Source organism: Cricetulus griseus, assembly GCF_003668045.3.
Source record: "Cricetulus griseus strain 17A/GY chromosome 1 unlocalized genomic scaffold, alternate assembly CriGri-PICRH-1.0 chr1_0, whole genome shotgun sequence".
Classification (NCBI taxonomy): Eukaryota; Metazoa; Chordata; class Mammalia; order Rodentia; family Cricetidae; genus Cricetulus; species Cricetulus griseus.
In genome coordinates this window covers 9,021,835-9,048,983 of record NW_023276806.1, presented here as the reverse complement: position 1 = coordinate 9,048,983, position 27,149 = coordinate 9,021,835, and the positions used below count along the sequence as shown (strand labels likewise).

Here is a 27,149-nt window from a genome sequence, read left to right as displayed (position 1 = left end):
GCTGGACAGACTGCTGCCACGCTGGCTGGCTAGGTCGCTCTGTAAGTAAGGCTTTTCCCTATTAAATACCCTTATATTTCTACCTGACTCCATATTGGTAATTTCCCACTATACCCCATTCCTTTGTCTTCTTATATTTAAATGCTATCACTTCCCCACACCCTCATTATCATTTTGACGTTATAGGTCATGAGATTCTTACTAGAGCTAGCATCAAACCTTGAACTTTCAACCAATTCTTTAAAAAAATCCATATTTACATATTTCAAGAACAGAAAAACCAAACAATATCATAATGCAACTAAAACATACTATTATCCACATTTCATTGTTTTCCCCATATCATGTGTTTTGAGGCTTTGTTTATACTGAAAAGACTAGTTACCAGTTGTTAGCAGTTCTCCCAAAGCCCAACGATTAAACTTGGATTGGCCATGGGAAGACTGTGGTTCTCTCTGAATGAGTAAATTCCCTTAATAGGGCTACTTTTAAACCTGAAGAAATTATTTTTAAAATAACTCTAATTTTTCTAATCTTTGCTATCGAGTTTGTTCAATTTTTGCACATCATAGTTAAAATGAAATAATTAAATTCAGTGTATAGTTAGGTATTGTTGCTTCCATGGTCATGTGGAAATGATAGCCATGAGATTCATGGCCTTGAGTTCATTGAAATTGCTGTGTTGTGACAGTGTTATGTTCAGGATCTCTATATAATGAATATAAATACACACACCAAAATAAAAGCACTTCATCTTGTGCTGATACACATAGATTCATGGATAAGAAAGCTGTCATTTAGCCTGTGGGAAATCAAACCATTAGCATCTGCTGTCCTGTGTTCAGACAGCTGAAGACAAAAAAACAGAGGTAGATAAATGTTAGTGGCAGTGTTATGATAATAAGAATTGTGGGAATATAGATAGTAGACAAGCAACATGATTTTGAATTATTTTATGTGTATATAGCAACTGTGCATATTTATTTGGTACATATATCATGTATTGTCACATTTCAATATATATGCAGTGATCAAACCATGGTATTGATGTATCTATCAACTCAAACATGCTGTTTGTGCTGAGAACAGTAAACTTCTTTCTACTATTTTGAAATATTTAATTAACGTGGAGTAATAGATCAGATGTACAGAGTATTTCATACATGTAAATAAATGTTTGAGCTCTAGCATCACACATATTAAAAACTTAACCATAACAAAACAAATAATACTAGAGAAAGCAAAACTAAGAAACATCCTATTGATTGTTGTAATCACATTTATGCTATGTGTTGCTAAGGACAAAAAAATAATTTCTTATAACTGAAAAGAGAAGTATATTTTTCTACTTGGTGTTATTTAAAATATACTAGAATAATATTTCTCCCTAAAAATCTACAAGTCTTGTCTTTAGTGATGCAAACCAAAATATTTCTGTGTCTCTACAGCATGGTTTCTAAACATTCCAGAAGATAGATTTACTAGTATTTATATGAATGATTTCTGAATGCATGTCACATATCGGCCACAAGTTCCATCATGGTAAGACTTGTGTATAGAATGTGTGAGTCATGCATGTTTACCATTCTATTAGGTACTTATTATTGAACTCATTAAATTAGGCATTGCTTTGGTAACTGCTGAAATTCTTAAATAATTAAGTGATTTTAAAATGCAACAAGAATTTTTTCCTTTTATTTTGTACTTGACATTCTAATTACACCAAAAGAAAATAATTCACTAATTTTATACTAAATGCTATTAACAGTATAAGACTTCACAAGGAGCTTCCCCAATACCAATGAACACAGCAAATGCTAAGATGTGAATTGGGTCTGCCCTGTAATATTTAACATAGAGGTTCTTCAGAATTTCTAATGTGATTTGGAGATATAACTTTTCGATGAGAATATTTCAAAGAAATACAAGGACACAGCTTATTCCTTATAATGTTTCCCACCTTTCAACTACATCCTTTCCTAATGACATAGCTAAGGAGGCCATCTGTTCACTTGTAGAGATGGAAGTGATTTGCCAATGACTAGACTGCTAATGTTAGATAATTCAGATTTTATATCTCAAATTGCATTGTAGAATATAAGCAGAAATATAATCAAAGACGATTGAGGGTACAAATGTATAGAATGTCTCCATCAAGTACAGAATAAATTTAAAAGTAAAATAGAAAGAAATCAAGGAATCTCCTTTAGAAGCACACACATGCAAATTATTAATATCCAACATACTTTTGACCAGATCAGAGAAAAATCATTACAGTAATGATCATCCAAATACTTTATTAACATTGATGTATATTTACATAAACATAAGCTTATTGTAGAACGAAAAACCCTGCATGTTGGCAAAAATACTTTTAATCATTGTAAAAATAAATATGAACTAATAGTACAAAGCATTCAGTGTGCTAACAAATTGCAGCATCTTTCAACATAGCAGCAAAAATTTAACACAGCATCTGAAATCAACTTTAATATTTCTAGAAATTTCAAGAAATCCTTGCAACATAAGCTACAAGTAAGAATTTTTAAGTCTTGAACACAGCTGAGATATGAAAAGATTGCTAGTTTCATCATAGTATCTCAAGCTGTTCTCAAAGCTGTACAGAAGCACAAAAAATGAGTGGTGGAAAAACACTGAGAAGTTATAAATAAGTAATTGTATTTTTTGCATTTTGATCTACAAAAATTTTGCTGTTCCTTTGCTCAGAAAATGTTTGCTTTGTGCCTTCCTGTGTTTTACACAGACTCAGGGTACTGTGTTCTGTTGAATTTATACTTGCAAGCAGACATATGTCTCCCCACTGATTTTACCATAACAATTAATCAGCAATCTGCCAGCTAGAGGACACCTATTGGCCATTGCAATAAAAAAATGATGCTGCATGCCTGAAAGCTATCTTCTGCAGGACATCTGTCATTTCACAGTTCCACAGACAGGAGTACGCCAGGACAACTGATGACAGGCATGGCCAGCCCCTAGCACAGCAAATTTTTGTCTTAATGCAATTGTGAGAACCCATTCATACTGTTAAGTATGGACACTCTGCAGTACTGAAAGTTAAGAAAAGCATGATGACATCTTGTGCTGCAGAGTGCTTTACAGTAACTTCAACCTTAAGTGACAGATGAGGAACTTAAGCTGCTCACAGTAATTTTACAAATGAGGTGTGTGCATGATGATTGCATTAAAATGAGTCCCAGTTCACATGGGCTCACACGTATAGTGGGTGGTGTTTCCAACTCTCATTAAAGGACTTGCAAAGTGTAAAACTTCTCCAAAACACTTTTTCATACTCATTTCTTATATACTTATGTATATCGTGATATCTGAGTTTTACCAGGAAAACATCTTGAAAGAATATTTGGAATGAAAAGTATATTCATGACATGAATTAAACAAGAGTTACATTTGATCTTCCCTGAAGAGAAGTACATTTACATTTTCAAATGTTATCGTTTATTTGAGTGCTAGAGTTTGTATTAGACATTGTAGAAAAGATCATGCTTGCTTGCCAGAGAGTAGAGTTTGGCCCTGGGTGAAAAGATTTACAAGTTATTAGTGGGCACATTTCTAGTATTTGATGAATCTTTTAATTCCTTGTCAATATTACAGTTACTAAGACATTATTTTGGTATCCACACTCATGGCTTATAATGAGCAAAAACAATTATTTAAAAGTATCAAATTGTTTCTCATGAATACAATTGCTATTATTTCAATATTATTATGACCAACATATGTTCTCCTTTTATAAATAAGTACACAGGGCAAACAAAGCTTAAAAACAAGGATACTATATCTAATGTTTATTTAAGATTTAAGAAGTATAAGAAGCCTTCTCATTAAGAAAAATTGAAATTAAACATTCAATTGTATTAATAGAACATTATTATTTATTATTGAAAATTAAAAGACACTTATTTTGCTTTTGCAAAGTAAAATAATTATCTACTTATGACGGTGTTTTATATGAATTAAATTTACATACCTTTTAAAATTAAATTCATAACATAAAAAGCTAAAAAAAAACACTTATATTTCCATGACTTACCTCCATGACTTTTACAAGCTGAAAGTTTGGTCCTGTGAGTTAGAGTTAATAATTTAACATGTTAATAATATTTTAGATGTGGATTGTTGAACATCAGCATGGAGATTATTTAAATGAATATTTAATTTTTATTCACCTTGCCAGAAGACAGAACATGTGTTTAATTGCCTGATAAACATAAAAAGAAGATCAGTATAAGTGTTAATGTAGAAAAAAGTTGTGAAATAAAATAGACATATGTATCCTACATATGGGCTACAAATAAATACTTGTCACTTGGTATCTTATAATAAACTGTATAGTGCAATTATCCTTTATTTTTCTACTAGGAGAAATTGGGTCTATATGAGAGATACATACCTTCAAAATACTTATTGTAATTTGACCTGTTTTTTATGAATATCTAAAATAACCTTATGAATATTTTATTAGCCTAAGACAGTGCACAGAATGGATACCTGAGAAATAATACTTTTTTGTATATTCCTTTTGCACTTACTGCCGAGAAAACACCCCAGAGAAGCTGCCATTAAGGCAGAGGAGAACATCAACCCACTGATAGACAGTCAAGACGTTGCTCTGAGCAAGGTTCTTTGAAACTCACAGAAAGGAATATTTTAATAGTAATATGGAACGAAGGTGAAATTCAAGGGGGAAATACAGTCTAAACTACAAGCACCATACTTATGTGTACTGGATGTTTTCTCTCTTGGCAGGAAATCAGCAATTGAGGCACAGTATATCATGTAGGTATATCTTGTGTGCATACCTGGGGTCCATGTGCAATAAGAGCTCAGCTCTTTGTGTGCTGTGGAAACACATGCAGGTCAGTTAAAGGGATGCACTCCTCCAAACATGAATCACATGACTACCATTCATGCTGCTCTCATGTAAGTACTGTCTAAGTACTTCCCTGTGCACTTACACCACTTCATGTAGCTTAGAGTAAGAGTGGATGTGGGGATTTAGAACTTCTACTCCATACAATTTGTAGATCAAGACTATTTTCCCCAATGTCTGTTGTCATTTACCTTCACCTCTAACTCATTACTCTGTGATCTTTTTTCATTCTTGCTCTTCTAGCATTAAAAGCCACAATGTGAATAAGGACATGATTATGACTGAACCCTTCCTTTCATTGCTGAATCCCTTGCCTCCTGATCCTTATCCATCTCTTCATGCCCCAATCTTGTCAAGCCCTAATTTCCAAAACGCATTCTTTTGTAAAAGTGACTTTATTTAATAGTCAAAACGTTGATGATACATTACTAATAAAACCAATCATATTAATAGCTTATGTATAAGGGAAGCTACAATCTGGCTATAATTTTAATTTATATGCATGTGTATGTGAGTATACACACTATGTTCAAGTGCCTGCAGAACATGGAAGAGAATGTTTCTCTCTAGAGCAGGGGCAATAGAGACTATGAGCTGCCTGCAGGCAGTGGAATAAATTTGGGTCCTCTTGAAGAGCAGATAGCACCCCAAACCACTGAGCTGTTTCTTAAAATTTACTTTAAATCTCTCTTACTCTCACCCTCACTCTCTCTCTCTGTGTGTGTGTGTCTCTCTCAGCCTCTCTCGCCCTCATTCTCTCTCTGTGTGTGATATGTCTGTGTGCATGTATAAATTTGGAAATTTCATCAAATTATTAACCTGAAAGTATGCATATAACCTCATCTTGAATTTTATTTGACTGGATCTGAATGTGTTTTTATCATGTTCAGTTAAGTTATAGATGAATTTAGTTTCAAGACGTAAAAGTTGTAACCACCAGGGTGTTTGTGGTACTGACATCTACAGTATATCACTGTCGTATGAATGAACACTGTATATGATGAGCAGAATCAACTACAGTCCTAAGAGTGAGAGCAGAGTTGTTATTAGGTGTCCTAATTCAATAATTTGAGGCTACATAGACCTCCTTTTATAATCATTTCTAAAATTACACAATTATCCTTCTACTAAAGTGAAATATTTCAAATTACAAGCTCCCCTATGGACAAAAAACAAAGAAAAACTTTGTAAAATGTTTACAGCCAGATGGACTAGTAGAGGATTTCTTTTCCCAGTACAATCCAAGTCCCAAATTCCCTTGAAGCTTTCTCAGCAATATGTCATGTGATGTTTGAGTTAGCTCTTTGAGCCACTTCATACTTGGAAACATGTCCACTTAAGGTTTTTATGCCAGCACAACAGAGGAATTGTTATTTCCCAGAATCCCCAAAAGAATAAGATATTGAAGTGTCTGCTGTCATTGCTCTTTTCTGTTTGTAAGTGAAAGATGATTCAGGTGTCGTGATGAGGGGCCCTGTTAAAAATTTACAGTCAGATCACTGCGTAGTCTTTTACTCTCAACAGATATGGGAACCATTGGCAAGTGAGCCAAGAGTTTCTGAGTTTGATTCCAGAGCTGTCAGTAATTTTCTTTGCTATAATGATCTTGTCATCCGAGTCTTGCTTACTTCACCCTTCTTATTGGAACTAACACAGTAAGATGGTACTGCTCACTAACTCTATAGTAGTGGGATAAAAGCATTTTAGTCGGAGAAATGTATGTTTAAAATATCTCAGGAAATTGCCTAACTTTTTAATGTATGCAACAGAAACATATCAGATGAACTCATCAGTTTTTGATATAGGGTCTATGCAGTTATTGCAGAAGTTAAGGTATTTATTGGCTAAAGCAAGAATAAAGATTATTTTCTTTTGGAGATTCTTGACATTGTACACAAAGTATCAGAATGAAGCTAGAACATCACATGTTTGTTGGGCAAATCTGGATATGTGTAAAATTGATCTTTCATATATTAAATTGCTATTATTCTCAGATGAGTTACTAAAATTAGATGCTTTGTGCATTCAATGAAAAATGGAAGCTCTATTGGTTGAGTCTATTTAAATGCAAAGAAAATAAATGATTCTAACAAAGTTAATACAAGCAGTGAGAAAGACAACAGGACATACTATTTCAAGCTACTGGTTGCATGGGAGTGGGTGGGACTCAAAATTCATTAGGTGACATCACTGTAACTTGGTCAAGAGTGTATGCTCTTTTAGAAATGTGTAATATCTTCTACAACAACTCTTCTGAAGGATCTTGAGAATTCTAGCCAGTTCTCATGTGGCATTAACATAGCTTGGAGTTAAAGTGAATTCTTTTTCCCCCACACAAAGAAAATATCAAACTTCAAGAACATAATGTTAATGTTTATATATCATCACATAAAATACTCATTGATCTAAAACATTTTCTGTAGCTAAATAATTATGCTGGTACTTTAGTCTATGCCTAATAAAGGAGTATTGTAATTTTTCTTCATTTTGATAATAATTAAAGGAACAAATGTACTAGCAATTTTAAATGTGTTAATTACCTACATGAACTTAAAACCTCATTTGCATGTAAAGAAGATATGAAATAACACTCTGATTTGGAATAATTTTGAAACTTTTCTGAACTTTCCATAGTTGTAGAAATCTGTTCTTTTTGAGATGTTCAATATACACAGTTGTAGAGAGGGAGAAGTGATAAGCAAAGGGGTCAAGAACAGGCTAGGTAAACCCACAGAAACAGCTGACCCGAACAAGGGGGAGCTTGTGGAACCTAGACTGGCATCTGGGAAACCAGCAGACGACCAATCCAGACACCCTGAACATGGGTATCTGTTAGGAAGCCTGGGCAGTCTATGGGGCCTCTGGTAGTGCATCAGTATTCATCCCTAGTGTACTAATGGACTTTGTGAGCCCATTCCCCATAGAGATATACTCTTACATCCTAGACACATGGGGGAGGGTCTAGGCCCTGCCCCAAATGATGACAGACTTTAATGATTCCCCCATGGAAGACCTCATCCTCCCTGGGGAGCAGAAGGGGAATGGGATGGGGGATCGGTAGGGTACATGGGAGGATGAGAGGGAGAGGGAACTGGGATTGATATGTAAAATAATATTGTTTCTAGTTTAAATAAAAAATGTACAAAAAGAGAAAAATATACACATTAAATAAGCACAGTTTCTCCTTACTTCCACCTTTAAATTATAAAGTATTAATCAGAAACAAATAACTGAAGACAAGGACCATGGCTTATGTACTGCTTATAGCCATAAAATTGATATTTTATAGCATTATTAAGAATCTATACTGTTTTGTTGGGTGGATGAATTATTCATTTTGGATTATGTATATCAGTTAATATTGGAAGGTTTAAACTACATATGAATACAATACGTCCATAAACTAGTGGGAAAGCCACATTGATAATTCAAAAGCCTAGAATATATTAAAAAATTTATACTTAGGAATAATTTTAACCTCTACAAAATTAAATGTATTGCATAAAAGTTAGTAGCTTTTTAAAGAACAGAGCAAACTATGAAGCAGAAAGTGTCAAAAACCTTTAATTCCTCTCTAACTTTATACCTAACCCATGACTCATGACAAAGCTAGGAACCTCTCCTTCACACACATTGCATAACACTTCCATACTTTATGTAGCTATGTATATTGGATAAGGATTAATGTGAACCTCTCTGAACAATGACCAATAGATACCCTGACAACAGTCACATATCTCCATTGCAGACTTTCCTTTGGGTTATAGATGCAGAAGTTAATTCATCCAAATGGAAAAGGGATGAAAAGAATAACTGATTAGACTTTGGAAAAATTCTGGGTTTATAGAACATTATTGTGTAGTTAAACGTTATTGAGTGGCCTATAGTAGCAGACCCAGAAATGGTGAGCCATTCCTACAGATGCAAGCTTGCATTTACTTGCCTACTCTTCATTACAAGCTTAGTGGTTTTCTAGAGTTGAAATTAACAGAGCCACAGATATGAGTTTACAAATTGTTTATAAATGCTAATATGTAATATTATGATTACACATTTGAAAAATGTAATGTGTTTTTTAAAAACTCTTTAAAGTAGACTTCATGATGCAGGTGGAGGAGGAGGATAGTGGAGTAACACAAAAAGTTTGCAATGTTTCCCCTCACCACTGTCCCACGGGTCAAAGCTACAATTCTTTTCTATTAAAATTAATATAAATTAAGTGAGATTTGTCTTCAAAAGTTCTCACAGAAGCAGTACTCAAATAACGTAAATAACAAAAAAATATTGTAGTATAAGTAAGGCAGGTTGTAGATTATTGATATTCTGCTACAAGTTTTTTATGTTAATTTATCAAATGAAATTCAGCAGTGGTGTGGAAAGTCTGCCTACAACATGAAAAAAAAACTTGTGGATTTTTTTTTATTAGAATGCTAGCAATTCCAACATACTTTACATCAAAATTGAAATTTCTAAGATACAGAATATATTTTTCCCAAAGAAGGAATAATTATATCTGTGTGCATACACACATACAAACACACACACACACACTCAGAATTATAGTTGAGCAGATTAAAATTTAAGAGTTAAAAAATAACACTAGCAATTTTGTAGTATGAAATGACTTGATGGTAATATTTTATTCCTTATTGCCAAATAGTTTAATGATGTGACCAGAATTTATAACTTTGAAAAAGTTGATTTCTGATTTTTGTGACTGATATCTTTTTTGATGAACTTTCCCAATCAGTTTCTACTTCCCCATGCTTTGGTTTCCACAGGAGAAGACAAAGCTGTCGATGATGAACAGCCTCCAAGGGAGGTGTCTGAGCGTTAGTTAATGTTTGTAAAGCTTCCGCTGAGACTAGGGCCTGAATAATGAAACAGAATCTCAGCGTTGCATGATCATTTTTGTTTTTCTCAGTGCTCTCCAAGAGGCTTCTCGCCAACTGTTAAAGTTTCATCTGCCAGAATGGGGGTTTCTCTTTTAATTTTGGAAAGAAAAGTGAGCGTTCTTGAACATCTGGGCCTCACCTTGGCGTAATTCCAACTGTGCTTCTTTGGAATCAGGCACACGATGTGTGATGGACAGCAAGCACGGAGGAATTCAGATCCAATTTTAAGCCTGCTGTTTCAATTCATAATTTAGCTCACATATTAAACCTATTAGGAAAAGCAGAATATCAGTAACACACTTGAGATTTATTGAAGTTTTTATGTGAGAAGATTTTTCATCAAATAAAATCTCATTAAAACATGTTATGGGGTTTTGGACAGCAGAATGGGATTCAGGTTTTGGACAGCTCCACCCAGAGTAGTTTCCCATAAATGTCAAACCCAAGATGTGTTGAAACATGTAAAAATGATTCTATAAAACATTTATTTATTTATTCATTCAAAAGTAAACATGGACGTGTGTGTGTGTGTGTGTGTGTGTGTGTGTGTGTGTGTGTGTGTAAAACACAAAAAATAAAAGACCTGGAGACAGATAATTGGGTTGAAGCTTCAAGCTGAAATCAGAAAAGCAAAGCAGTGGTCTCTATCTCTTACCACTACCTCAAACTGAATGGGCTATCTTGCTGCCTCTCCTCGGTGTGGCTGTAGAATCCTGATACTGAAAATCTTCCTATCCTCAAAGTAGCTGGAGAATTAATCTTTCCCTATCCTAAATGTGACAGGAGAATGAATGCTTGATACTGACTACTGAAGACCCTGCTCCAATCTTTTAGACCTCTCTTTGCTGGGATTGAAGGTGTGAGCTCCATTACTCTTTTAGACTGATTCAATCTGGTGTAGCCCTGGGTGACCTTGAACTAACAAAGATCCATCTAGCTCTTAAACTTGAGTCCTTGGTTTAAAGGTGTACCACCACCTCCTAGCTTCTGAATGCTGGGATTAAAGGTGTGTGTCACCTCTGCTTGATCTCTATAGCTTGAGGCTGACTTTGCTTTCTGAATCCTCAGAAAAGCTTTAATGAATCATAAATAATGTAACGCCATATATGTGAGTGTGTGTTTATGCATTAATTTTTGTGAATGTGTGGTGATTGTGTCATGTTTTGCATGTGAAGATCACAGGAAAATCTCCAGTGTACAAGTAGTTTCATTTACATTCTCTTTGAGCTTTTGGGTACTGTTCTGTTTCTGCATCTCATTTCCCAGAGGACTAGGTTTACTGATACTCACACTACACATCTAATTTTTCTATGTGGTTTTGGAGTTTTTTCATTCAGGTCCTCATGTTGACATGTCAAGAATTCCTACCCCAGTGAGTCATAATTCAGAACAAAGTTCTTGTTTTGAGTCAAATTGTACTTAGATAGAATGGAGAACATAGACAATTTGAGTCATGAGGAGCAGCTGTAGGATCCAGAATGGCCTGAGGATATGCTTTGGTATTCCCTGTGCTGTGGAAATGCCTGCACTAGTCACTCAGAGCATGCTTAATGAAAGAAAAGGTGAACAAGACACTCAAGTGCTCCTAAGCTGCTCAGACTCAGTGGGGATTCTCATTTCTATGAATTTTATTTTGCAATAACAATATTTGACCATTTCAATCCAATAATAATTAAATCTTATTCACTTCAAATAAGCAGCTCTTTTTAAATGTTGCTAATAGTAGGATACATGGTACTTATATAAGTATAGATTGATAAGAATGCTTGAGGGTTTTTCTCCAGTTTCAGGAAACTAACTTTTATGTAAAGTAACTAAGGAAGTAGAGAGGTGATGTGGGAAAATACCAATACGGTGCCAGGTAAGAGAATAAAATAGAAGTATCATTATATTGACTCACTAAGTTTATGAAATTGTCCATGTATTCATGGCCCAATGTGGACCATAGCACATCTCAAAAGCTTCTCTTTCTTTGATGATAAAGATAGATGCTACATGAGGTTATGGGAGCACATGAAATGAGCCATTGAAAAAGGAAAAGTTGAATACCTTTTAAAAAAGGTATAATGGCTAGAGTGGAAAATGACCAATATGGAGCCAAGTAGAAATTATAAGGGTATTTAATAGGGAAAAGCCTTACTTACAGAGCGACCTAGCCAGCAGGCATGGCAGCAGTTTGTACAGCAAGCCCAAAAAGAAAAGCCAAAAGTGACCAGCCACTGACCGCCTCTCACTCTATGTCACCCTGACCATGCCCTAGCAGGCATGGTCAGGCAGACCTGTAGCCATCCCCTAAGCAGGCATGGCTACAGGTTCCCCTACATTTCCCCTTTTAGTCTAAAAGAGGATTAAAACTTAACAGTGTAAAGTATCCAAAATTTACACTCATAAAGTGAAATGTATGAAGATACAACAATCTGCTTATGTCACATCCTAACTATCTATTTTAACTAAATCCTAAAGTCATCTGAAAGAGGTGTCCAAGCCTGAACACCTCCTTCCAATCCCAACCATAAACAATAGGAAGCTATCCCTAACTAGGTATATACACTATCCTAAATGACAACAATGGGGAAAGGGTGCATAGCATCCTCCAAGCTACTTCCTGCTGAAATGGGACAACAACCTCCTTGTGGGGTCCTGTAGGAAGAAAATGTTAGTGTAGTGAAAGTCTTGAATGAATTGTATCCAGTCCATGTTAGATGGGATTCGCTTGATTAAAAATCTCACTTGAAATCCTCAACTTGATTGAAGTCAGTACCCGAAGTTCTGGCTGGAGTGTCAGTTGAAATGGAGCAAGTTGGATCCAGTGCAGTCGAGGAGGTGAGGCCCATTTTCTTTCCAGGGTGTCCAGGGATTGCTGTCAGGGAGGTCTTCATTGGCTGTGTGGGACTCAAACATAAACAGCAGAGAAATGTTTTCTTGTGTATGTACACATATGGGGGAAGGCAACAACGGGAGAATAACGATTATGTGAGGGTGCACACCTTGAAAGAAAGATCCAAGAAAAGACAAAGCCAGTCCCCAAATTCTTCTTTTATTCTGTATTGCATCAATTGGCTTCTTGATATAATACAGAAACTCTAACGTTTAGTTAAATAACATGCTTGGATTTTAGAGGAGGAAAGCCAAATCCACCTCTAAATACAGCATTGATTTAACTGAATAGGGACTAGAAAAAGAGAAATAGAGTTCCCCGAGAGACAGCTGTAAAGTTTACCATATGGCATGTTCCTTTTGTTTAATGGTTATAGCTACCTTCTCGTCTTAAGTATCTACCCATGCAGTGTCCTTTGCCTTCTGGGGATAAGTTTTCCTATGAAGATAAGAGCAAAACACTTGCCTTTCCTTTGGGAGGTTTCTATTTAGTTTATAAGATATACCTTAGTAGAATACCGGTCACTCTTCCTCGTCGAGAAGCTTGTCTTTTCAACTCGAATCTTGATCAGCTTTGATATCCAAAGTTTGTCTTCTCCTGTGGAAACCAATGCAAAACCCCTACCCCAACGTAAGACATGTCCTGGTTTCCATACAGGTTAGTACATCTTTGATTTGTTGCCATCAGTGTAGAAGGTAAGAACTCCAGAAATGGGAGTTTGTCTTACAATATGTGGAAGAATCCAGACTGTCTTTTTTTTTAATTTAATTCTGTCAGTTTTGGGATAGTTGTTGCTAATTGTTCCCAAAAAGTCAGTAAGAGCTATTTGCCGATATTCATTATACTTCCACAAGGAGGAAATTTCTTCATTAGTTAAAGGTACTATAATTTCTGCTGGATCTTTTCCAGTCAGTTGAAGAAGTCTTAATTTTCCCTTTAAAATCAAATCAGAAATCTTTTCTATATATGTCTTTAACTTTTTATTCTGTTTATGTGGCAGAAATATCCACTCCAATATAGTGTCTTCCCTCTGCATCAGAATCCCAGAAGGGTATTCTCTGGATGGCAATATAACATCGTATCCCACTTCTGACACCAGATAAAGTGGGAAATTACCAATATGGAGCCAAGGAAAAATATAAGGGTATTTAATAGGGAAAAGCCTTACTTACAGAGAGACCTAGCCAGCCGGTGTGGCAGCAGTCTATACAGCAAGCCGAAAAAAATAACCAAAAGTGACCAGCCACTGACTGCCTCTCCCTCTGTCACCCTGACCATGCCCTTGCAGGCATGGTCAGGCAGACTTGTAGCCAGCCCCTAAGCAGGCGTGGCTACAGCTTCCCCTACAAATGGATATTTTAAATTTTTATCTTTTAAGAATTTTGCACATGAGTACTGTTCTCATACAATGTTTAGCTCTCCCTCTTCTCCTCAAACTCATACTATGAGTCTCTTCATGCCCTTTCAAATTTATGACTTCTTTAGTAAGAATTATTATTTTTACATAGAGTATCCTATGCTCCATGGTGATCCAGAACGATTAAAAGGACAATGTAATTAGGGAAAATTAAATTAGATGTAAACCTTGAAATAAATTAGGGAAATGAAAGACGGAGGCAAGATAAGTGGAAACAAAGCCATCCAATCTAGCAGTCAAGTTTCCAACAAAGTTTGCACGACACCATGTCTACCGAGAACTGTGCTGAGAAATCCTGTAAATTTCTATGGAACAACATGTACTAATTATCCCATTAATATTCTTTGTTTCTGAGAATATCAAGTTCTCAAGTTTACAAGTACTGTACTAGTATCTCAGATACTCGTAAGTGAAGTCCATCAAGAGTGACCTTCTCCCAGAACAGTATATCAATACAGATGAGTTGTGACTACAACTCAAACAAGTAGAATATTTTATTATGGTGGCAAAATGGCTTCCCAGCCATGCTAGATTTCCCAAGATGTAAATACATTGAGACTGATGGTTTTTTGCAACTACTCCATAGAAATAGAGCAGAGAGATAGCTGTGATCACATCTCATGTTATTAGGTAGATTTGGAACACAGGGAAACTCTGATATTTGATGAGTAGCTGCCTATTTAGCCTTTTGAAGATTAGGTATCAATTTTTATTTTATCACTTAATACATTTTCATTAATAATTAGAGAGTTGCACACAGTATGTCTTCGTCATCCTATCCTCCCTCCTACTGTCTAATTTCTCAGACAACTCATAATTTTTTGGCTACCTGTTTTATATTTTTCCCCCTTTCCTGACATCTCTGAGCCTTAGAAGTTGGGGTTGTATTCTAAATGTGTTAACTGGAGTTGAGGACTCCATGATCAGTAGAACTCTGCATTTTGACCTGTTGTTGTTTTCGGTAAAATTCCCAGTTTCCTGAATGAAGAAACTTCCTGGATGAGAAGTGAGAGCTGCCCTTATCTCTGGATATAAGGGTGAGTATTCTGTGGTTGTTCTTCATCCTCAGGATTATTGGTGCATTGGTCCACAATGGTCGAGGGAGCAGGAGTGGGCAATATGTCTGTATGTACAATGGAAACAGCCCTCCAAAAGATGAGTCTGGTGAATCAGCTCAGCTTTATTCCAGAGTACAGAGAATATATAGAATCGAGAAGCCTGAGTACAAACTCTAATTTGCATTAAATAGCATGCTGCTATTATACTGCTCTGTATGTGGCAGCAGGATTCTATAGCAGAGCTCCTAGTACAAGTCTTAATTACCATATGTGCATCAGGGGAAAGACTTCTAGCAGGAAATTGTGCCAAGGGTTACCCTGGAGATACATCAGGCATCCAGGCTTACAGTAAGCTTTCAGATAAGGCCAGGCCTGGGGGCCAGGTACATTCTCCAGATGAGGGCAGGTTAAGAGCAGGAAGTCTTGCTGATGGAGAGGGAGTCTCTCTATCTCTGAACTTTAGAAAAAGCTGCCAGGACATGTTGGACCTCAACCGATGCCAGGCAAGGCCTGGCAACAGCATTTAAATGCAGTCAGTGATTGTGTTAATTTAGGAAAATGGCAGTTATAGGTTCTCCTTTTGTTTCCATATCCACAGTAGTCATGGGTATTTGGTTAAATTTACAGTGCCAGTCATGAATTCTCTCATACTGAGTGGACCCGAAGTCCTGATATGTGACTGCTGCTTATACCCAGGATATAGGTGCCACCCTTAGGAATGTTTCACCATAACTGTCATTGTATTTTTTCAGGCATTGTTACTGGATAGGACTGTTCTCCCTTGGCTGCTTGAATTACTCCTGCTGAAGTGTTGAGAGCTAGTCTTTAGTGAGGAGGCCTCTGGATCCGATTCCAATCAATTCCTCCGAATCTTGCCTCTGAAGTGTTAAGTGTCTTTAGCAGTGGGGTCTTAGCTTCTTCTGGAGGCACCCAAAGTAAAAACAAGACTGCACTCCAGTAAGTTTTATTTTATATATTAATATTGTGACAAGCTACTTCTTAGTCAGTTGAGAATAAGTTACCGTACTACTCCCTGGGACAAAGAGCAAAGGGAGGACAGACCCAGGAAGACAGAAACAAAGCATAGCACAAAGTATGACATACTAGGTAAAATGTGAAAAAAATTACACAAATATCATAATTGAAAAAAACAAACCAGTTGTCAAAGTGAGAAACAGTGCAGTGTGTAGGAGTACTTGGTGAGCAAGTAGAACTTGGACTAGGATCCTACCACCAACATAAAAAGCCAAGCATGATTGCCTGTGCCTACAGTGATGGGTCATTTAAGATGGAATTCAGAGGATGTAAAGGGAATAAGACAAAGACTGATGGAGCAGGACATTCAATATCCTCTGGACTGTGATCCTATAGTCATATAAGATCCATAAGTCATAAGTATACACATATGTGTACACACACACACACACACACACACACACACACACACACACACACACACACACTTAATATGGAGAGACATCTTTAAGTGATCAATTTTACAAGTGTGCAGAGAGCACATTTGCTTATAGGATGTGTTTACCAGAGTTATGAATTGAATAAACAAGGAGCTCAGGGTTCATAATACTTGCACATGGTAATGATGTGAATTTGCCAAAATACACTTCCTTCCCAGTTTCACAGCAATACCCAAAATGAATGTATTTAGACCTGTGCATGGGTGTGAGCAGCCTCAGTAGAATAATAAGAACAGCACTCATTTTCAAATGAACACAGTCAAAGCTTAATTATGATATTTTCCATATCTGCTAGGAAATTCTGACTGCATTCACCTTAGTAACATGACTCCATTGATTCACATACATCATGTTATTGGAAACAAAGGTACCTGAGGGATGATCAGGCTTTGATAGTCCCAGCCATTCATGAATATGTGAGGACTGCTGAGAATTTCAAGGTTACAGTCAAACAGATATGAACATGTCCTGAGAGCTTTGTGATTCTTATTGAAATTATCTACAGAGGTGATCTTTAAAGAATATAAAATCTTAATGAATTTCTAAGAACACCTACAAAATGTTATTTTACTTCTCCTTGTGAAAAATTATCTAGTACAGCCACATTTATCTCATTCAATTCAATTGCTGAGTGATTTTTCTTGTATATTTGAGCTCACTAATATTTTATTATGAAATTAAAATGTTGCAGAGATATATAAGTATACTAATGTCAACATTCCTTCTCATACAGAAACTGTGGGCACGATAGGATTCACTGTACATGGAGGAAACTTTTCCAATCTTCTTTACTTTTTAAGGTCCAATCTTTGTATTTTTTCCTTTTTGGTACCTAGCCTTGAATCCCATCAAAAGTCTCACAGTAGATTTTATATGTGAGGTCACTGAAACAAAATCTTTATCTATTTGTTTTCATCCTGACACTATCATAGGCTAACCTCTGATAATCAGTCCCAAGTGCCTCCTTTTTATCAGAAAAGTAAAGAGCCAATCCTCTCCTTACTATGGAAATGATGTTCTGGGAAAATCCTAGTTTCATGTTAATTTGGTATCTTGGCTTATAGGAATTAGATGGTGGGTAAGAACATAGTTCCACATGTCTGGGTCGGTGGTCCAACCTTTGTTGGGGTCTGTGCTGAAATCTGAGTCCAGTATTGCCACCAAAGATCACATAGAAGCCTGAGGTTGGGGCTGCAACCTGAGGCCTTGGTGGTTTCCAGGGGCTGTGCAGCTTATGGGAAAGAAACTGCTGCCTACATACTAATTGATTTCCTGAGGTAGTATGATTTTTAGCATTTGATAATTGATACATAAAGAACATTCAGCTTCTATGAGTGACTTCATTCTAATCAGGAAGAAAACCCCATTTCTTTGTTAATCTATTGGGTTTGTTGTTGTTGTTGTTTGCTTTGTTTTGTTTGTTTTTGAGACAAGGTTTCTCTGTGTAGCTTTGGAGCCTATGCTGGCACTCGCTCACAGAAATCTGCCTGTCTCTGCCTCCTGAGTGCTGGGATTAAAGGCATGTGCCAGCATCGATCAGCACTTTGTCTTTCACTAAAACCAGTTACATCATTTAAAGCTAAATATTCCGTTCTTCTGGGTACCAACTGACATCCCTGGTAGATCTTCAGATTTTGCTTCTTCCACATTCTCTTATTTATGTTTGTCTTTCCCATCTGAATCCCAGAGGCTCTTCCTCCCCGATCCCTTTGCACCTTTGGGGTTACCTTCTCCTCCAGCAGATGCTCTTGAGTGGTAAGGCGTTTCCTTTCCTCTTAGCCTTCGAAACACAAGCGATGGAACCCGTTTAACACACACGTTGCTTATTCATCTTTCTTAGTAATGGAAGGCACCTAAGACACACTAGAGAAAAGGAAAGAGCTCTGGGGGGATCAGAAGGAATGCCACTTTGATGGCTACAGCTTTACATTAAAATATTTCCCTAACAACACAGGCCGAGCTGAGTAAAGGAGTGCAGGAGCACTTAGATAACAGGGACAACAAAACAACAGCCTCCCATGCCTTCCCGGAAAAAAAATCAAAGTATAGCTGAGGGTCTTCTACTTCCTGCTGATTTTGTTTTTCTAAAAACCCATATTGATTTCCTCCATCTCACAGATTCATAAATGTTATTAAAAATGAATGGCAGGTCTGACTTAAATTAAATGTCAGGTGTTTGATAGGTTTCATAATACTTTTTTAAAATTTTAATGACATTCTTACTTGATTTGGTATTAGAGGCATGCAAAACATGGAATGCAAAATTCCACAGTGACGTGCAGTAGCAGAGGGCACGAATAACGGCACCCTTGCTCTTTAAAACAACGAAGAAAGGAATGGAATACCATGTTTGCTATCGCTTTTTCCAGTGCCACACAAGTTAAGTTAGGCTAAACAGAACCTGTACATTTGACCTTGCCCTTCTGATTCTTGCCTTACCTTTTTAAAATCTTTACTATATTCTCTCTGTGTGTGTTTCTCTCTGTGTTTCTCTCTCTCTCTCTCTCTCTCTCTCTCTCTCTCTCTCTCTCTCTCTGTGTGTGTGTGTGTGTGTGTGTGTGTGTGTGTGTGTGTGTGAGTGTGTATGTGTGTGTATGTGTGTATGTAGTATTGTAGAATGCCTGGGCACACAAAAAGGAAATGCAAGTGCATGCATGCCAAGGCACTTGTGAATGTCAAAGACAACTTAGGAGAGTTAGTTCACTTTATAAGTCCACAGGCTCAAACTCAAGCTGCTACACGTGGCAACAAGCTCCGCTCCCCACTGAGACATCTTGCCTATCCTATTCATGTCTCTTTAAATGGAAAAGATGGGTGACTAACAAACATGTAATTCCTTGATGATTGAGAAAACCCTTATATGGGGCTATAAAATTAAGGTGGAGGGTTATACTTTATTAAGATCTATTAAAATCCCTTTAGGACTAATGTGAACCTTTCAAAATGTCACACTCAATAGGAGAGGTGGAGGTGGTACGGTTGTTATATTTGCCCAAAACTGCTTGTCATCTGTTTTAAAGGTCCAGAAGAGTAAAGCCAACTTCATGTGTGCTTAACACAGTTTACTTCCCAGCCCTTCCCTCTGCCCAGTGAGGGCTCACTAAATGGAATAGCTTCAATATCATGCATTTCTAAGTGGTTTACACTCACACACTTCATGACTCTAAGTATCACCCCTGCACCTAGTCACCCCCACCTGGGAAGCTGTCAATTGACCAGAAAGAAGAAACAACCTCGATCCTGGAACTTGACTAGTTTATCTCTGGCAGACAATTTGTGTTATTTTCTCTCTTTGTGGAGTTCACCCCATGCTGCTCCTTCCGATCCAAAGTACCACTTTTATTTTTCTGACAGTGCTCAGCAAGGATGCTTGCTCACACACTCTGCCATCTCTACTTAACTGTGTGCTATGCGGCCCCCTGTGAATTATCTCTGTTGAATTTTCTTTTTCTTTTATCTTTTTTCTTTTTCAATTTTTTTTTCAATTCCTGCTGACAAAACCTGAAAAGGCAACATACAGCCTTAATAGACAGAGCGCCCTGTTCCCAGCAGGGTGACACATGCATTCACTGCTCTCACGTGTTCATGCTCCATAGGAAAATAAATAAAAAAACAAAACTGTCTTTTCGTCACAAGCTGACTGAAAGATCTTCCTACTTCTCAGAGGACCCATGTATTCATCCATGCAAATTATTTATTTTCTTTCAAAGGAGGAGAAAAAGATAAATATAAAGTTATTGCTAGAACTGTAGCATGTAGCAATCTATTTGATGCCTGCTTAAATTTTCTCCATCAATTGAAGAATTAAAAGACAAGAAACAGCCTTGTGCAAAGCGGAAGCAACTTATTTGCAAAGGAGAGAGGCATCTGAGACATTGATGGGGTGCTCCATAGCGTGGGAGACCCTGGATTATAAGAATTTGAGATTTGATTTGGTTTAGAGTGTCCCACAAGATGATTCCCTCTTCTTTCCTTATTCTATTAGTCTAAGTGAGAATATGTATTTGTTCTTTGCTGCTGTCCAGACTCTCAGAGACTCCCAAACTAATTTTTGCTTGGGTAAACACTGGCAACCCAACATCCTCTGCCCTTTGTGAAGCAGGTAAGAAAGATCAGCACCATCTGGAAAACAAATAGCCTGTGTTTCAGTGAAATAGAAATGGATAGTGCCGTGGAAGAATGAAAACCCCCACAAAACCCTAAAACTGGAGTTGTTTTAATTTCCCTTTCTATGTCATAGAAGCCACAGACTCATTTATATAATTCCCTTTCTTCCTTCCAGATAGAAACTAGTTTTGTTCTAGGATGAGTCACTAAGAAATATAAAAGGGACTGTCAAGAGAGCACAGTGGCCTTCTCTAGAGCCATACAACTTGGCTTGGAATGCTAGGATTCAGGTGGACCAAAAGACAGACAATTCTCTCATTTTTCCCTCTTGTGGTCACATGTAACCAAATACATACACACAAACACAAAGTAAGTAAGAGATAAATGAAATTAAATTGTCATTAGCTGCTCTTTAAATATTTTTCAATCGCTTAATAACTCATTTTCTTAATGGGGTTTTAGAACAGTGCGATTATCTTCTATTTTCAAAGGAATAACCTGTCAGCATCTATTAGACTGAGCAGCCAGCACTGCTTCACCAGGTTAGAAAACAGCTCTGATAAGTTGAGTAGAGTTAATGAACGTCCAAGGTTGCTTTTCGCCTTCTGGTTAAATATGAGTGAAGGCAAATTCCTTGGGATCCCATTGATAAAAATTAAGCTTGTGTGTGTCCCTGCATATGTGTACATGCAATAACTACATGCTTGAGTGTGTGTGTGTGTGTGTGTGTGTGTGTGTGTGTGTGTGTCTGTGTGTCTGTGTGTCTGTGTGTCTGTGTGTGTGTGTGTCTGTGTGTCTGTGTGTGCCTGTTTGTATGTTTTCACAAAAAGCTCAGACATCCTCCTTACAAATGAACAACGAGCAAATCTGTTCTGGTTGGGTCTCATTTGTCATCCAAGTCACCCTTTACAGATAAATTGACTGAGCTCTAATTCATGTTCATCAAGAACCTATTTGTTCTTGGAAACAAAACAATTAGATATGTGTTCAATACCTTTGAGTGTATGATCTTAAAATATTTAAAGTTAAAAAATTGAAAGAGTAGACTAAAGGCACAAAATAAGCATTTTCACTCAAGTCTAAAGCAAAATACTAAAAAAGAAAGTTGCAAAAATCACCTAAATTTTATTTCCACACCTGAGAATACAGTCACAACTTTAGCTTTTAATTTGACCTCATTTGTGGGGGAATAAAAGTATATAGGCAATTTTCTGCTTGCTCTACTAGATTACGGTTGGGAAGATAACCTCCTCCTGTGCTTCACGAATTCTTATGGGCTGTTCATGTGGGTGGCATGTGCACCTGCTATCCTGCGAATACTTGAACGAGACTTGGCTCTGAAAGACACAGTCTTTCCCACAGTGTTTAGGAGATGAAGTTGCTAGACTCTTAAGGGAGGCAGCGGCAGTATCTTGTACTGACACTTACACAATGATAGGTTTCTTTTCCGTTCCTTTTGTTGAAATTTGAATTTCCTGCAACAACTCTGCTGTAAATATCTGCTCATGATGCTGGCCTGTGGCAGTGAGCTACAGAGCTCACATTCACACGTGTGATCATTAGTTTATGACTGATGGTCTACAGGTGATTAGCTTGGTAGGACTCTTAGGATACAGGTGTTTTCTAAGTTACCAAGTTTATTCAGCACTTTTTCCTGCATTGTGTTTGTTCATATACCTGACTGTAGGCTACTGGTAAGTGGCCTGAGAATGGTAGAATCAATGAAGCTAAACAATGACACTGAGTAGATTAAATGGTTTCCAACATGATACTTTCAACTAAAAATAGGTGTGCAGGTACCCAGTGCTATTGAAAGCTTAAGATGATTCATTTTATTTATGCTTGTGTTTGTTTAAAATGGTGCTCTAGAGCTCATTGTTTCTACTCCAACTGGGAGAAGTTAGAAAACGTTAGATTTGCAACTAGTAAAAATATTCAAGGAGATGAATTGTTGTTGTGTAGAAAACAGAACTTATCATCATATATCATGCTGGGGATGGAGGGGATGGAGACTGGGACAGAAATATAGAAAAATTAATTCAAGCTTCTTCAGAGCTCAGGCAGTGTCCTTAAGTTTCAATGTTGAGGCTGAATTGTTTTAATTTTAGAAAAAACTCAGTCCTTCTCCTAAGGTGCTTAAAGGGTTTGAGAAGAAACAGCATTATATTAGTGCTGATCTGCTGTAGGTCAAGTGAACAGTTATTAATCTTTGCAAGTACTGCCACAGCAACATCCAAACTGGGTTTTAGACTAGCCAAGTCGGCCGGGCAGTGGTGGCGCACGCCTTTAATCCCAGTACTCGGAGGCAGAGGCAGGCAGATCTCTGTGAGTTCAAGACCAGCCTAGTCTACAAGAGCTAGTTCCAGGACAGCCTCCAAAGCCACAGAGAAACCCTGTCTCGAAAAACCAAAAAAAAAATAAAAAAGACTAGCCAAGCCACAATATCGTAAACTGACTGACGCATAAAACTAAATAAAACACTAAGCAAACAAAACTATGAACATCCTAATTTATTCAAGAGAAAAACAAGCCAGTGAGGCATAGAAATATCTCAAAAACTAACAAATGTGTCATTAAATGTGTAACTATTATGATAATAAATAAAGTTTAACTAAAATAAATAAATATCAGATATTGATACTAAAATGTTAGGAAAACATAAGTACATACCAAAGAAATAGAAAGAAATTACCAATTATGCCAATGAGGGAAGTCCTATAATATATTAAAATGCAACTCTTCGGGATTCAGTAACACAGCTATAGTAGAATATGACAGCTATTCAAACAGAGGGAAAATTTAAACTAAAGCAAGAATGACAACTAAAACTCAACTGAAATAATGAAAAGAAATGAAACATGAAAGAGAGGCAGAGGAAGAAGGGCAGGCAGTAAGGGAGCAGAGAAGAGTGATGAACAAAGGAAGGGAAAGGAAATGAAGGGTTAGGAAGGAAGACACAGATAGAAGTATATTAGTTTGGTCTAAATAAACTTTACACGGATTTGTGTTGTTTTTTGTGTGTTTCATTTTTTGCCTACATATCTGTAAGTATGCCATACATGCCATAATGGTGACCATGAAGTGCAGAGAGGATACTGGATCTCCTGAGAACTGGAATTCCTGGTTTGTGAGCTACGACACTGGTTCTGGGGTCAGAACCTGGGTCCTCTGCTAGAGCAGCAAGTACTATTTAACCACTGAGTCTTCTCTCCAACCCCAAGATGAACATATTTTTAAGCAAAAGTAGCGATAGAAATTAAGACACCACTTTCTTTTACAAAGTATCTCTGGGAAGATACAATTAGTAAAATTTTTACCAATTTTACACTTAGAGAAAATACACTGAGAATTGTGCAGTCATTACCTTTAATAGCACATAATATGTTAAACCTTTTTAAAACCACATATATAGTTTTTACAAAAGTATTGTATATCATATCTATTTCAAAATGACTGCATGAAATCGAAAACATACTTATGGGAGTTATGACTGGAATGAACTAGGTATGATGATTAATCATCAATGTCCTCTAGACTGGATTTGGAATCAGGAAGGAAACATAAGGCAAAGTTCTACTGGGGAAAGAATATATATTATGAATGTGAGCATCACCATTCCTGTGACTTTGGTGAGAGAATGAATAAAGAGAAGAATGCAAGGTACATAATTGAGCACCAATATTCATCTCTGATGATTACAGAGTACAATGTGGCCATTTGCTTCATGTTCTCTCGCTCATAATGGAATGCATTCTCAAACTGGTTCAGAATAAGCCCTTCTATCCATTGTGTCTTTCAGATCAATGCTGCAATACTCCTTAAACATACATTGCTACATGGTAGCTGACTAAAGTCCCTATAGTCATATTGGGAAATGATGCATTCAAGAAATACAAATGTTTCTGTTCTTAGGATCTGTAATTTTATAAGATTTTTCATTGGGGATTTAATAGAAATATTTAATACCTGAAAATCCACTCAAAGCTTATGTTAATCCTGAGATTTGTCAGAGAGAAAAACACAAGCAAACAAAAAAAAGTTCTACCACTTTTGGCCAAATTTGAAGTAAGCTTTATTTAAATACTAAACACAGACCAAAATGAGCTATGATCAGGAAGACTCTCTGTAACTTACAGGTGAAAAGCCCCAGAACATGTGCTATAGGGGATTATAAAGACAACACTCACAGGCTGCTGTATTTTGCCATAAGGCTTTGATGGGGGAAGTCCTTCTGTGTATATGTTTGTCTTATTGGTTAATAAATAAAGCACTGTTGGCCAATAGGGAAGTAAGTTAGGACAGACTAGGAGAGAAGGAGGATTCTGGGAAATGTAGGAAAAAGAGGTGGTTGCCATGTGATCCCTGGAAGAGAGTGTGCATGCTGCTGATGTCCTTGTTAAGATAATTCTTTATAAAATATATAGATTAATGGTTATGGTAGATACTTAAGACAGAGCTAGCAAATAAGTAATCCTAGTCATTGTCCAGCAGCATTGTAACTAATATTAATTTCTGTGTGTCATTTGGGGGTCCTAACATGGTGGCAGAACTCAGGCAGCTGGTGGAGAGTTATTGTTACAAGGTTTTGTTTTCATTGTTTTTAAACCACAACTCCCAGAATCCTAGAAGTTATCTGGTATTTGGGTAGTTGGGGCTTATATGTTACTCAGGGTATTGCACTGGTTTCACTTCCCATCTCAGATCTTATTGAAAGTTTCTAATGGAAATCTGTTACCTCAGCTCCTCAGAGTTCTAACTAGTTAGGTTTGGCCACCCACTCTAATGTATCAATTAAAAGTGATGATCAAATTTGGGAAAGTAGATTTAACCAATTCAATCACATGGGGAAATAAATAAAAGAATTCAATGCCCCTCAAAATGTTTTTGGAGCTTGTACATGAGCTTAGGTTCAAGAATCATGAGAAGGGACCAGAGGTTCTTAAACTAAACAGTTTTGGTCAAGGTATAATGTAGATCATTGTCTCAATTCTATACATAAATTGTACTAAAGTAGTCCTTATTAAAGGATGTTTAATTTCTTATCCATAAGGTGAATTCGTCAGCTCCATGTTTTGTCTTTCCCATCACAGATGTTTGCTCGCATTTAGTGGTGGCCTGACACCAATGTTTGTACTGGTTTAGTAGTAGTCTGTTGTCAGCAAGATGTTTATTAAAGAAGCCTGATGTACTTTGGATTCAAGGTACCTGTTGTTTGGAGCAATGACTACAGACATTCAGATGTTTTTGAAAACTCTGGTACAGGGCACTCAAAAAAGCAGCGATTACTAAAGGTGATAGGGACAGAGTGAAGGCAAAAATATTGTTTTTATCTGTCTTTTCATTACCAATGAGCACAAGTGCTGAGTCAAGGCTTTGCAAGAACAGTGTATGACCACATATTAAGGAAACAGATTCATTTTTTCTGTGTAATTCATGCTTTGCCTCTCAACATGTAGACTTCTGTATAAATCATGCAGACTAACCTGAGTTGACATTTGCTCTCAGCAGTCTGCCGACTGACAGAGAGAAGAGGAAAGGATGTTGTTTCTGAGAAGTTTGAAATTGCATGGTCTTCTGATACCCTTGTAAGTTTCAATGTCAAATTTCAGGACACCTGTTAAGGTAGTTTCCATTTTCTACCTGTGGCTGAACTAAACAAATGCAGGAGTCCACTTCTTAGGCTACAGATTATAATATAGACTGAATCTGTGGTTTTATTACTTTTCTCTTTTCTTCTATGATGTTGTTCCCATGGATTAAACTCAGATCCTCAAGCTTGGTGGAAAGCTCCTTTACCCTCATAACCATGCACAACTTCCTTCTTTCCATCTTAATATATTTTTGAAGTATGTTATTAGCACTGAATCTTGAACACGAGGTTTCACGTGAACTGTGCAACAATACTATAAATTCATTGCAGTGTTTCCAACTCTGAATTTTCTCCACATTATGAGTGTTACAGTCAATTTGAACTTTGATTTGGTCAGAATGTCCTCTTTGTAATGTTTCCTTCAAGACTTAAAAATTAGAAAGAATCTTGGATTATGAACCATCTCTCCAGTGGCTGTTATTCCTCCTTACCAATATCATTAATGGCTATACTAGTGTCAAACCAACATAGAAGTAGAAAAAGAACATCTAAGTTACTACAACTGTGATCCATACACTGGTCTCATGCTCATTAAATACTGAATAATTTTCAGTATTTCAGATTGTAGCTACTTAATGTATAGAGAGAATTAAAAATGCCATTTTCCCTTAGAATAAAAAAAATTGTGTGTGTGTGTGTGTGTGTGTGTGTGTGTGTGTGTGTGTGTGTGTGTATGCATTCACAGGGGTGCATGTGTGTAACAGGCAAACTGAGTACAGTAACTTAGTTCATGTCTAAACCAAAGTTTTAAAATATC

At 36.8% G+C, this 27,149-nt stretch overlaps 1 long non-coding RNA gene across 1 annotated transcript; it reads left to right on the top strand.

Annotated features, from left to right (window-relative positions):
- LOC103162516 lies at positions 1–27,149 on the top strand. Its single transcript, XR_004772040.1, has 6 exons — positions 1–41; positions 1,449–1,542; positions 4,789–4,962; positions 15,077–15,139; positions 15,913–16,117; positions 26,248–27,149. It is a non-coding gene; the product is annotated as an uncharacterized LOC103162516 (long non-coding RNA).